The following is a 13,639-nucleotide window of genomic DNA, read 5'->3' as shown; positions in this document are numbered from 1 at the left end:
AGCAAGGGAAGGCTGAGGAAAAGGGTAGAATGGTCGCCCCGCCAGAGGCAGGGAGGCCAGACTGAGCTCCAGTAGGGAGAGAGTGAGCATTTCTTAATCGACATGAGTGAGGCAGGCCTGTGGGCCCTGGTGAGGAGCTTGGGTTCTATACTGAGAGGACTGCAAAGCCTCCAGGGGCAAGGGACGGTGGCCACATGTAGGAACGCACTGGAAGGACACCATCAGGCCCTGGAGTCCCAGAGGCACCTGTCAGGGACAATGATGCAGGGACTCAAGGAGGCAGCCTCCAACTGGGAATGTGCCTGTTGGGGCCCACAGGACCAGCCCATGAGGAAGAAGAGCTGAAGGGAAAGGAGAGACCCGTTACCACTGACAGATGTCACCATGATAATTTAATTAACAAATTCCCTATTGATACAGATTTGGGCTGCTTCTATTTTTTCCCCTCCTTGCAGATAATTTTGTCAGAAACATCACTGCACAGAAATTCCCAGGAGCGAGATGGTTGGGTCAAGATGTGAACATTTTTGATCATCTCCAGACGATCACACGCCCTCGTTCCACGCCTGTCCAACGCTCAGGGGTTCCCGTTCCCTCTCCTGGACTTTCTCCACCTGCTGGGCTCCTGCGAACGCTCCGCCCATCCCCTCCACCCCTGGCACAAACCCACGAGTCTCAAATGCATTTGGATTTCTCGTTGCAATCTGGAATTATAAACCCTTAAGAAGAAACCCTCGGCAAGCTAAGTGACTGCAAAGACTGCCCAGGGGCCTCCTTTGCCATGGGAGTAGGAGAAAGGCCTCCAACACCCTGAAGTGGGCCAATTTACCCCTATTCTTCCAGCAACAAAGAATTTGCTTTTCTTTCTATTGGCCCTGAAAACAAGTCCCCCCACTGAGATGGCAGTGAAACTAGGCCCTGAGGTGACAAAGGCTAAAGGACCAGTGGCAAAGCCTTTCTTCCCACCCCTCAGCGAGTGCCAGCAATCTAGAGAACCACCCTCTGAGCCCTGCACCCTGGGGGCCCCACTTGGCCTTCCCATCTCTGAGCTGGTCCTTGTCCCTGGTTGTAGCCACCACCTGCCAGCTAGAGAGACCTTCTGGCTTCCATTCCACACCGGCTCTGCTGCCAGGGTTTCCTTTTCATACCCGACCTTTTAAAAGAAAGGATTTTCTTTTAATCAGCAGCCATTGCATCTGCAAAGCTTGAAGCATAATTTTATTATTTCTCCTGACTTAGGGCTTATGCATTTGGTTCATTTTGGGGACGCTTTAAGATTTCAGAGCTTCGTGACTGGCAGGCATGCAGTAGCTCACGTTAACGTTGGCATTTGGGGAGGCTTTTGGAGATGGTGTATGTTATCTTTCCAAATTGACCTGATGAGTTACTTGACTGAGAGAAGATTTTGCACCATACTGCTTATTAATATGGCAGTCCCTTCTTACCCACAAGGTACACACTCCAAAACCCTTAATGGATATCCCCAAACCACTGAGAACCCTGAACCCCATATATACTATGTTTTCACACTCTTCATTCATGTCTGTGAAACTGCCAAGCAAAATCACAGATAAGGGGAAACAACTGTGTCTTATCTTTTAAGACAAATGACTTTTTCCCCCATAGCAAGACAGATGAATAGCAAACTCAGATTTGACACAAATAGAAATTATTATTAATTAACTGCTTAGGATGTGTCAACCACCCGGCTGGTGGGCTACTTGTGTCTTTTTTATTTTTCTCAGCAACTCTATACAGGAGGTATGGTTTTTGTGTACATTTTTCAGGTGAGGAAACCGAGGCAGTGTGAATGAATACTACCCGGAAGTGACTCACGGATACTGACCTGGGCAAGGGCAGAACTGGGGTGCATGCCTCCTACCCCTGGGGCCCTTCCTTGGTAACCATGCTCTTTGCCCACCATGGGCTCAGGAATGGGTCAACTGAACAAAGCCAGAGCTGCGTTTCTCAGAATTCCTTCCTCATATGGTTCTGGGGTGACAATGGCCATGTGCCACATTTTGCTTGAGGTTTCCGAGGCTCTAGCAAAGAGGCCACTGAAGAGGCCACTGTGAGTCTGTGCACCGGGGCAGGAGGGGCTGCTCACTCCCCATGTGGCTCCTCTGCTTTTCATGGATGGCGGGGGTCAGGGCTCACCCTCAGCTTCTGCAGTGACTGCCAGCCCTTCCTTCCCTTGGGCTAGGAAGACATGTAGCTCTGTGGGGCAGGTGGCAGGTTGCTGCGCGAGCGCCCCGGAGGTGTGGCAGACAGACACATCCCCTTGTCCTTCCTCTCATCCACAGTGGCTCTCCTTTCCAGCTGGTCCAGCTCCTCAGACCTTCCGGGTCCACCCTGGAGATAGTGGCGGATCACACCCAAAGGTTCTGCTTCTCTAGTGCGACTCTGACTGCTGCACCTGGCGGGCAGGGACGGGGGGGGATGGTGTATTTATTTATTTATCATTTATTATCGGTTTGCTCCCCTCCCCCTAGATTGGACAGATTCAATTCAATCTGAATTTTACAGAATGAATGAATACTTTTTTAGTCTAGCTCATGCAATATTCATGACATAAGCTAAAAATTATTTGCCGTTTGTCTGAAATTCCAATTTAAGTGGGCAGGGCATCCTGAATTTTATCTGGCAACCCTGTCTCCATCCCCCAGAGAGACCTACAGGACTGAGCCCCGTCCCCTTCGCCTGAAGAGCATTTGAGAAAGTACGGGCAACATGCAGAGCCAGGGAGGACGCAGCAGGACGGGTGAGTTGTTACTCCAAGGGCCTCAGTGGCTTCCCGAGGAGGAAATGCAGAGCTGGGAAGTCCTTCAGGGGCCCAGAATCCGCCCACTGATGACCACTGCCTTCAGGACAGAGCCCGGCTTCCTGAGAGAGGCCCTTGAAGGCCACCTCACCTCCTGCCCAGCTCCCACCTCCACCTGGGGGACTGGATAGTCCCTGAAGACGGTCTCTTCTCATGCATGGCCACCCAGCATGTGGCCTTCACTCTCCTGCCTGTGTAAACTCCTATTCATCCCTCGTGCCTCTAAGGCCTTAATTTCGTCATTAAATAAGGAGCACGTGGGCTCATGGACCCACCCTGAGTATGTGAGATAGAGGCAGAGTAGCCCTGTGGGCCTCAGTCCCCACAGACTCTCATCCCATAACTCCTTAGGACAGGGATAGACTTTAAAGATAGACCGGGGAGGTGGCACACGCCTATAATCCCACTTCTGCACAGAAGTCCTACTGCTTTCTTCTTTTTACAAAATGAAAACTGTGGCATAGTGAGGTGGGTTCCAACCTACATCTGTCTGACTCCAGAACATAAACACCCTAGTACATACCACTGCCAGTTGTAAAAAGTCTAGAAATGAATCCATTATGGAAGAAGCCCGAACCTTGTCCACTCAACAGAAGCCCACAACCAAAATCAATAGGGTTTCTGAGTCTCCACAGTCCTCATTTGTATGTCATATTGCCACTGGCACCCCTTCCCTTCTGAGACTGGCCTGGGGCTCTGCTCTCCGAGTGCAAGGTCAGATGCTCAGGCAGTATAAACTGCGTCTTCTCTCTGTCAAACTTCTTAGTGCTTCTCCATCACCAGCACAACCAGATCCTCTGCCTCTCTGACCTGCTGAGCAGCAAGGACTGTGCTGGAGTCTGTGTTGGGGACCCGAGTTTTCTTTTTCTCTGACCTCGGTGAATTGCTCAGCCCCGCTGCTGCGTGGCTTCCTTATCTGTAAAAGCAGACTGCGGCTCCCACCCAGCCCCTGGGACGGACCTCCCGGACTACCTCTGCAGCCATGTCTCCCCCACACTCTGCCCAAACTGCTTGCCTGACCCCAGACCCCTCTCATGCTTCTCCTCCCTGGGCCTTTGTTCATGATGCCTCTTCCTGGGAGATCTTCCCTGCCATCTCTGCCCACCCAAATTCAACTTGCCCTCCCAGATCCTGCCCAAATATCACTTCCTCCAAAAAGCCTGCTCTGATCCCAGGAACAACCATCTCATCTCTGAACATCCCTGGCACAACAGCTGTGGCTTTCCCAAGGAGCAACTGCTCCGTCCTTGTTTTTAGGGGTTTTGTGTCCTTGTTAGAGGCCCAGGCTTCAAGTCAAACAGTCCTAGATTCAAATCCCAGTTCCACTGACTGTGATAATCCTTGGGCAAGTGATTAGCAGTTCTGAACTTCACCTAACTCTTATGTAAGTCTGAATAACACAACATCTTCCACACAGGGTCTTAGTAAACGTTAAATAAAATGATGCATTCAAGAGCTCAATAAATAGTGGGTATTACTATTGTCCTTTCTTATGCAGATTCCTGAGGGTAGACAAAGTATCTTTCTCATCTCCTCATAGGAGCTTAGTTCATCCTGAACATGACTCAACATTTTTAGAATAAAAGAACCAATCAAAAGCTAGTTTCAGGACTGGGGGTGTAGCTCATTTGCCTAGCATGCACAAGAACCTGCATTCAATCACCCAGCACTGAAAACAAAGTAATTTCAGGCTGCACATCTATTCACAAGAGCCAAAATGTGGAAGTAACTCAAGTGTCCATCCACAGACGAATGGATAAACAAAATGATATGCACACCAAAAAATGGAATATTATTCAGTCTTTAAAGGAAGAAAATCCTGTCACATACTAGAACATGGATGAAATTTGAGGAAATTATGATAAATGAAATAAACCAGTCACAAAAAAAAGACAAAATACTGGCCAGACATGGTGGCACATGCCCATAGTCCCAGCTATTCAGGAGGCTGAGGCAGGAAGATGGCTTGAGCCCAGAAATTGAAGACCAGCCTAGGCAACTTGGAGAGATCCCCTCTTTAAAAATAATAATTATTATTGTATGGTTCCATTTACATGAGGTATTTAGAATAGTCAACCTCATAGACAAAATGATGGTCATTTCCTGGGTCTATAGGGAGAGGAATTTGGTGGTTGTTTAATGGGTACAGAGTTTCAGTTTTATCAGATGAAAAGAATTTTGGAAATGGATATTGGTGATGGTTACATAGCAATGTAAATGTATTTAATGCCACTGGTAGATACACATAAAAATGGTTAAAATGCTACACTTTATGTTATACATTAACATGTTACATATGTTATATATTAAAACAATTAAAAATAAAATTTTAAAACAGTCAAAAAAAAAAAAAAAAACAGAGTGTTTTTTTTTTTTTTTTTTTTTTTTTTTTGACTAGCAATATAGTGGTCCAGACTAGGGGATGTGGCAGGACGGGGTAAGGCTTGGTGGTAGAGTGTCTGCCTAGCATACAGAGGCCCTGGGCTGCATCCCTAGCACCCACCCTGTACCCACCAATAAAAACATAAGGAAGGTGGCCAGCAGACTTCCTAAGTTTAGCTTCTGGCTCTGCTGCTTACTAGCTCCCTCCCCTGGGCCTTAGGTTTGGCATCTGTAAAACGGGTACAAGAAAAGTACCAAGCTCCCAAGGTTGCTAAGAGGAAAAGGGAGCTAGATGCCTCTATAAGCTCACTGCAGAGACCAAGCACAACAGCAGGTCACACTGCCGTCTGCCATCAACCAGGCTGAGGGGCTGTAGGAAGGAAGGACAACCCTCTCCAATTCTGCAAAACAAGCTGTCTGTGCGGGACTCACTGGGAGACGTCTGTGTCCAACCCTCTGGCTCCTAAGGGTTTATTAAACCTTCCAATTTCCATCCTGCCATTTCTACTGTGTGACCTTGAGCTAGCCAGGTCAGCCTTGTTCATGTCACCTGCCAAATGGGAGGACGACACCACCTGGCAGGGTGGGATCAGGGAGCCCCTCTGCGGGTACACTGGCCCCTCTGGCTGCTGTTATTTCTGACTCTCCCCATGGAAAACCCCAAAGAAAGCCATTGGCCCTAGCCTGCTTCACCTCCTCTCAGCTAATCTCTACCACCTTTCCCTGTGCTTCAGTCCATAAACATCCCCCGGTCCTATGCCCCGGGAGGCAGATTTGAGGCTCGGGTCCCCTGTGTCCTCTTGTTGGCTTTTGTGAATAAACTCTTTCTCTTTTGCAAAATTCATTCGTTTCAGTGATTGGCACTTCGTGCTGCTGGGAAACCGGACCTGCTTCAGTAACATTACATGTCATTTCCACTTCAGTTTGCATGTAACTCTCCCCCACAGCCTGCAAACCCTTGAGGATAGGGCCCCCCAGGACCAGTTTGTACCCTAAACCACGGGGCACCCAAATATGCAGAAAGAAAGCAAGAACAGAGGCAGAGATTGGCCATCCCCTCTCCCTTGATCCCTGGCCCATCTGACAAGGATCTGATCAGAGGAATCGATCAACAGCCCCTGCTCATTCTCCTATCTTTTCTAGGAATCACAACTTAGGTTTGTAGCTGTCTAATTTATTATTATATGGTGCAGTGCAGAGTAATTATACGCTGTGGTATAATTTGTTATAACTTGGGCTGAGGCCTATAACTGTATAATTTATTATTATACAGTACAGTGCTGAATAATACGAAGAGTATGTAATTTATTTTAGGCTTATGAGCCTAACCTGTAATCCAAAGGCAGCACGCAGACTATGTGGATGAGTTAATGTTTCTACGGTAACCTCGACTTAGATCTTTCTTCGTCTCTAACTTCTTTCCTTGGGCTTTTCAGAATACAGCCTGATAGTGTTATCAAGTTCCTGGCACTTTTATATTTTAAACAAAGCTGAAATCTTGGGCAATCCTGGCCCAGGTTGAGCGTGCATTACCTATTGGGTCATGAAAAAGGAGAGCCCAAAGCTGTCACCTTATCCAGTGACAGTTGTCATTACGGGGAGGTCACAGCTTGCCCAAGGCGATGCCAACAGCAGGTGTAGAACCCTGACCAGACTCCAGCTTCCTGGGTCCCCAGCAGGGTCCCTGGCATGTGGCAGCTCCATTCATTTGATAACTAATTTTTGTTCTGTTTTCAGCACTGGGAATATGTCATTGGACCAGAAAATGTTCCATGCTGAGGGCTGGGAGCTTCCATCTCTCTGGTCCCTTCTTTCTTAAAGTGGTCCCTGGGATCAGCGCCATCTGCATGGGTTGGGAGCTGGATAGAAAGGCAGACTCTCAGTCACCTCGACCTGAATCACAATCTGCATTGTAACAAGACCCCGAATCCGCATGACTTGCCGCGCTGGGCTTGATTTCTACGGCATTTAGAAAAAGCAATTACTACCTCTACTTCCCTCCCTGGAAAATCCACGCCCTCTTGCTGAGGTTTAAAGCAGAACTCCTTCTTTTTCTTCCTCTCCTCCTCCTTCTTCTTCAACATGTATAGTTTTTCATCTTGATCACAAAAGTTCATTGTATGTCTTTTGGAAATTACAAACACACAGATACACACACACACACACACACACACACACACATACACACACACACACAAGAAAATCAAAATCACCCATTCAGAGATGACACCATTAATATCTACTCCTCTGCCAGACGTTTTTATACACATTTATTTTTTCAACAAAATTTCAAGAAAAGGTAGAATCAAGTTGCCCGCTGGGTTCTCTACGTTGACCATGCATCCACCTGGAAGGTTGACCAAACACAGGTTGCTGGGCCTGACCATGCCTGGGGACTAGCAAGTTTCAGGTGGTGTGGAGCCTCAGGTCCAGGGACCACACTTTGGGAACCTCTGAAATCTGAGACTAAGCTTCAGTGGTTGGAATCCAACCACTATAGCCTCTGCATCTATAAGGACGGTACCCACCTCTTTAAGATTACTGTGAGGACTACATGAACTAATTAAATTAGTAAGGCGCAAAAGAAGCATTAATTACAATGAACATGCATATCATTTTATAATCTGGGTTTCTTAACAATTGCTCGTAAGCATTTTTCTTGTTGTTATTCTTCTGTGTATTTGTTTTTAAAGGCTGCTAGATTGTCCTTCATGTTGATGCATTGGTCTGGTCCCCAGTCTTTGACTAAACAGCCCTGTGATGAGCATTCTCGTAGATAAATCACTGCACCTGTCTGCATATTTCCTGAGGATAGAATGTGCTAAATGTGAAATCGCTGAGAAAAATCACATGACTGTGTTTAAGGCTTTTGATAAATTTTGCTAAATAGTCTTCCAGAAAAATTAAACCAATGCAAAATGCCACCCGCTGCCTATGAGATATCTTTTCCCTACCATCTCGTTAATGTCCCATGTTACTGTTTTTTTTAAAAGATTATGCCAATATTTTGTTTGTTAATTTGGATTTCTTTGATGATTACTGAAGTAGGACCGTCCCTCCCTCTAATCTCTTAGGGCTTTAAATTTTTAAAAATTAAAAATCCCTCCAAGATTGTGTCTGTGTGGTTAACGAGCTCTCTCCTCTGACTCAGCCTTGGCTCACTCCACGTTCCTCAGCCCTGTGGGAGCAGAGGCGGCATCTCACAGGTAACAGCTGCCTGACTTAAATCCCACCTGTGCGGCTGGTAACATACCTCCCACTTAATAGACGGGTGTGCATTCGGGGAGGCAGGAAGGAGTAAGAGGGCCAACAGACAGAGGAGGGAAGGCATTGATTTGCTCAACCCAGATCTCCTCATGCCTCCCACAACCAGGCCCTCTGCTAAACATGGAGGACACGAAGCCAAGGCAGTCTCAAAGCCCAGGGTGGGGCTGGGGGAAAACAGCATGCGGATGAGAACCCAGGCCTGGGGATTTCAGGAGAGAAAGAATACCAGCTTGGAAGTCAGAGAGCTCCAGGGCTTTGTCTCTTCTGACTCTCTTCTCTCTCTGTTTCTATCTCTTCCAACTCCTAACGCTGGGCAATTAAAGTGTATTATTATTATTTAAAAAAATTTTTTTAAATTTTCTTTCATTGTTGTGATGCGGTGCTGAAAATTGAACCCAGTGCCTCACACGTGCGAGCTGAGCACTCTGCCACTGAGAGCCACAACCCCCGGCCCCCAAAGTGTATCAGTTTTAGACTATTTTTAGGCTTTAACTGGTTAAAATAACAAATGGGGGAAAATCTGAAGATTTGACTCTCAAAAGCTGCATATTGTTTGGTTCATCCAGTGTTTTTGCAAAATGAAAAAAAAAAAATCGGGATGGCTTAGGTTAATAATTCTCTAGAAATATATTGGTTCTTTAAGAAAAGAACCAGGTTCTTCACTGACTTCTCCTGGCTGAGCTGGAAAAAGTTTATCCTCTTTCTTGGAACAAAAAAATGGGAAAATATATATATAAAACAGCAGTTGTCAAGACAGGGGACATCAGGCAACAAAGGAGAGCCATCCCCTGGGGGCAGAGAACAGAAGGGGAGGACAGAAGCCCAGCAATTGCCTCAGCTGACTCCTGGGGAGAGGACTCAGGCCAGGCCCAGGAGAGGGAACCTGGTTGGAGCACGGGGCTCTCCCTGAGTTCAGGAGAGGCAGTTGGGATGTTGCTGGGTTTGAATATTTCTGTCAACTATCTCCAGTATAATAGTGGGGCCTTTGGGGCTTAGGTCCTGGATTATGGGTTGCTCCCATAAAAAGGCTTGACGGAGACAGCTCATCCTTTGGCCCTTCACCTTCCTCCACGTGAGCACACAGAGTTCCTCCCCCAGAAGAGTTGGATTTCAAGGCGCCATCTTGGAAGCAGAGACCGGGCCCTGTTCAGATCTGAAGCTGCTAACGTCCTGGTCTTTTCTGCCTCCGGAACTGAGAAATGAATAAGTTCCTATTTTTTAAAAAATTACCCAATCTCAGATATTCTGTTTTAGCAACACAAATGCATGAAGACAGAGGCCAAGGTGGCTAGAGGGCACAGAGCAGGTATCATGGAGAAGAGCAATGGAGAGGGACCGGGAGAGGAGACAGACTGTGCATGTGCCACGGCATAGGTGAGCCCTGGAGATCTGCAGAGGAAACTAATCGTCCAAGTGCTGATGAACACGCGCATGGGTGGACATAAGCTGAGGGCAGGAAGGGGCCACCTGGGAGGATTAGAGGGAGCCATCCCAGGAGTCCACACAGGGCTGAGAAGAATCCTGTCCTCAAGAGCCAGAGGAGAAAACCTTATGACCCACAGGGCAATAGGCGGAGTACTCACAAGGGTTTTGCCTCATTAATAGGACACAATTAGCTCTAAATTAAATATTGTTCTGGTCCTGTCCAATAATGCTTAAAAGTAAAGATTACACTGATTTCAAGTAACTTTAACTGTATTCCAGGAAAAAAGGGAACATATACAAATATAGAAATAAAAAAAATCTAGCGCCCCACAAAGTAAAATTCACGTCTGGTATCCATTAAGAAATTGTCAGGCATGCAGAGAAGCAGGGAAATTCAACTCATTAACAAAGAGAAAATTCAATCACAGGACGCTGACCCAGGAACGCCGCAGACGATGGAACTGATGAAGACATTTAAACAGAGGCCATGGCTGTATTTCCTGTGCTGGGGAATCTGGAGGAAAGATAAGGGTGTTCAAATGTGACGTGGAAGATTGTACAAGAACTCAGAAAGAGGAGTGATACACACTTGCAGACAGAGCGATAGAAAAGATCCAAAAGGCAACAGAGAGGAAGGAAAGGAGTCGGTGAGCTGTAGGACCACTGGACGTGTTTCAGAGAGAGAGAGAGAGAGAGAGAGAGAGATAGTGGTTCAAAAGTGACCACACTTGATGAAAACTCTAAACCCATAGATCCAAGGAGCTCAGTGAACCCCAAGCCCAAGGACTTATCACAGCCCACCTCCCACCTCCAAATGACATCGCGCCACATCCCCTTACAAGGTTAAGCTTGAGCATCTTGTAACATGATGCCCCCACGTCCCCCCTCCTGGCCTTAAAGAAGCAATAAGAAAGGACACAAGACCCATTATAATCCAATTATTCAGAACCAGATATAAAGAAAAAAATCTTTAAAAGCAATCAGAAAACAAAGAAACAAAACCATGTTACCGAGAAAGGAACAGATAGAAGGCCGGCATCCGATTTCTCAAAAGAGACAATGCCAGGGAGAAGACAACACAGCCGCATCTCGAAAATGGTTTTTAAAAGCTGGACCTAGAATCCCACAGCCAAAGAAGACAGCTTTTAGAAAGTGAAGGCAAAACAAAGATGTCTTCAGGTTTGCCAAAGCGGAAAGCATTCAGCACTAACGTACCTGTAGGGAGGAAATGGTCATGGAGTTCTCGAAGCAGAGAGGAAAGGGTACCTGATGGGTGTCTGGACCTACAGAAAGGAATGAGGGGCACTGGGAATGGTAACCACTTGGGTAAATAAAAATCTTTTTTTTAAATTAAAAAAAAATCACATTAAAATAGGATTGACTATTTAAAGCACAATAATAATGCCCTGTGGGGTTCAGAATAAGGGTGGAAATCCTGTGCATATCTACAATGGCACAAAGGCCCGTGGAGAAGTGGGAGCTCAGCACCGGCTGGTTCTGAGGCTCATGTGAAGTGGTGTGATGTCACTTGAAGACAGGCTGCATGCTATAAGCTCCAAAATCACTGCTGAATTAACACAGTGAAGGACGATGACTGAGATGGGCGTGTAGCTCAGGGGGAGAGCACTTGCCTAGCACGTGTGGAGTCCTAGGTTTGATCCCCAGCACCACAAAAGTGGTGGGGGTGGGCCAACAACAAATGGGGCCAACAGAAAACAAAGAGCAGCGTAGTCTATTGAAACCCAATGATGCCAATTATCACATTAAACAGAAATGGTCTAAACACCCAGTTAAAGAGGTGGAGATTGTCAGGTTGGACTAAAAATCAAGGCCCCCACAGAATGACAGTGATCAAGAATACAACAATAAGTGTTGGTGAGGATGTGGGGGAAAAGGTACACTTCTGTATTGTTGATAGGACTGCAGATTGGTGCATCCACTCTGGAAAGCAGTATGGAGATTCCTTAGGGAACTTGGAATGGAACCACCATGTGACCCAACTACCCCACTCCTCGGTTTATCCTCAAAGGGCTTAAAATCAACATATTTCAGTGCCTCAGCCACATCAGTGTTTATAGCAGCTCAATTCACAATAGCTGAAGTGTGGAACCAACTGGGTGTCCTTCAACAGATGAATGGATAAAGAAAATGTGGTATATATACACAACGGAATATTACTCAGCCTTAAAGAATGAAATGATGGCATTTGCAGGTAAATGGATGGAGTTGGAGAATATCATGCTAAGCAAAATAAACCAATCCCAAAAAACCAAAGGCCAATTGTTTTCTCTGATATGTGGATGCTGATCCATAATGGGGCAGGGCTAGGGAAGAATGGAGGAACTCTGGATTGGGCAGAGGGAAGTGAGGGGAGGGGAGGAGGTGTGGGGTGGGAAGGATGGTGGAATGAGATGGACATTATTACCCTGCGTACATGTACTGTTGCAGGAATAGTGTGACTCTGCGTGGTGTACAACCGGAGGAATGAGAAGTTGTGCTCCATTTGTGTACAAAGAGTTGAAATGCATTCTGCTGTCATGTATAACCAAGTAGAACAAATAAAAAAATAAAGAAAAGAGGTAAATATAGATGTAATATCAGTCATAAAAAATCAAGACCCCATAATAGGTTTCCCCTAAAAAACCCACTTAAAATACAAACAGGTTAAATATAGGAAAAGATATATCATGCTAACTCTAGTTAAAAGAAGGCACGTGTTACCATCTTAACAGATAAGATAGGTTTCAGAACAAAGAACATCATCTGAGATGAAGAGTCATTTCATAATGATAAAGGGGTCACTTTCCCAAGTACTGATGCCTGGTCTTATCCCCTAAAATTCTGACAACAGGTCTAGGCTCCACCTGGATCTTTCAACACCTCCCCAGGTGCTTCCTGCTAAGAACCACATCTGCCTCTGGCTGGCTCTGGATTGTCTGCTTGGCTCTTCATGCCCCTGTAGTAGACTCAGGAAATGACTAACTCTATTTGAACAGTTCCCATGTGCCTGCTGGTGCTCAAGAGCTTGAGACGTGCTCGCTCATCTAATCCTTCCCACGGCCTGGTCAGTTTGGTGCCGACATTACTCTGAGACAGATTTAGGGATACAAAGAGAACTCCAAGTCTCTAAAGGAAAAAAATATCTCTGCCAAACAAGAGAACAAACAACTCAGAAACAATGCTGGACAGGACAAAGGAGAGATTAAGGGACAGAAAAGGATGGAACGTAAAGACATATTAAACACCCATAAGTTACTTTATGATCCACAGTTTCCTGTTGGTTTTCTGGGATGTAGGGAAACAGGAACAAGACCTCAATAGAAAGAAGCCATTCACCTGGTGAGTCTAGGGGATCCCAGGCGACTGGACCGTAACCCTCTGTCCTGATCATCCTATGACCATGATCGATGTAAGAGGAAGCTTCCAGAGCAGACCCGACCCTCTCACGGGGAAACATGATTTCGATCAATATTTACCAACCACGAGAGAAGCCCAGCCCTTTGGATCATACTCATTTCGCTTAATTGAGTACCCTAATAAAAACTCGACCTTAGCCTCTGGTGGCCTGTTTTGCTCTTAGGATAGCTCTCGCTCTGCTCTGAGAGTGCACGTTTTTACTTTCTGTAATAAACTTCCTTCTATGCTACTAAGACCTGACTGGCCCAGCCTCTCTCTTCACGGAGCCTCTGTCTCCGCATCTGTAAAATGGGGCCGACGTCTTTCCTTGCCAAGGCTGTCCTTCCC

The sequence above is a fragment of the Sciurus vulgaris genome, assembly GCF_902686455.1.
Source record: "Sciurus vulgaris genome assembly, chromosome: 2".
Lineage (NCBI taxonomy): Eukaryota > Metazoa > Chordata > Mammalia > Rodentia > Sciuridae > Sciurus > Sciurus vulgaris.
Note: the sequence above shows the minus strand (reverse complement) of the source record.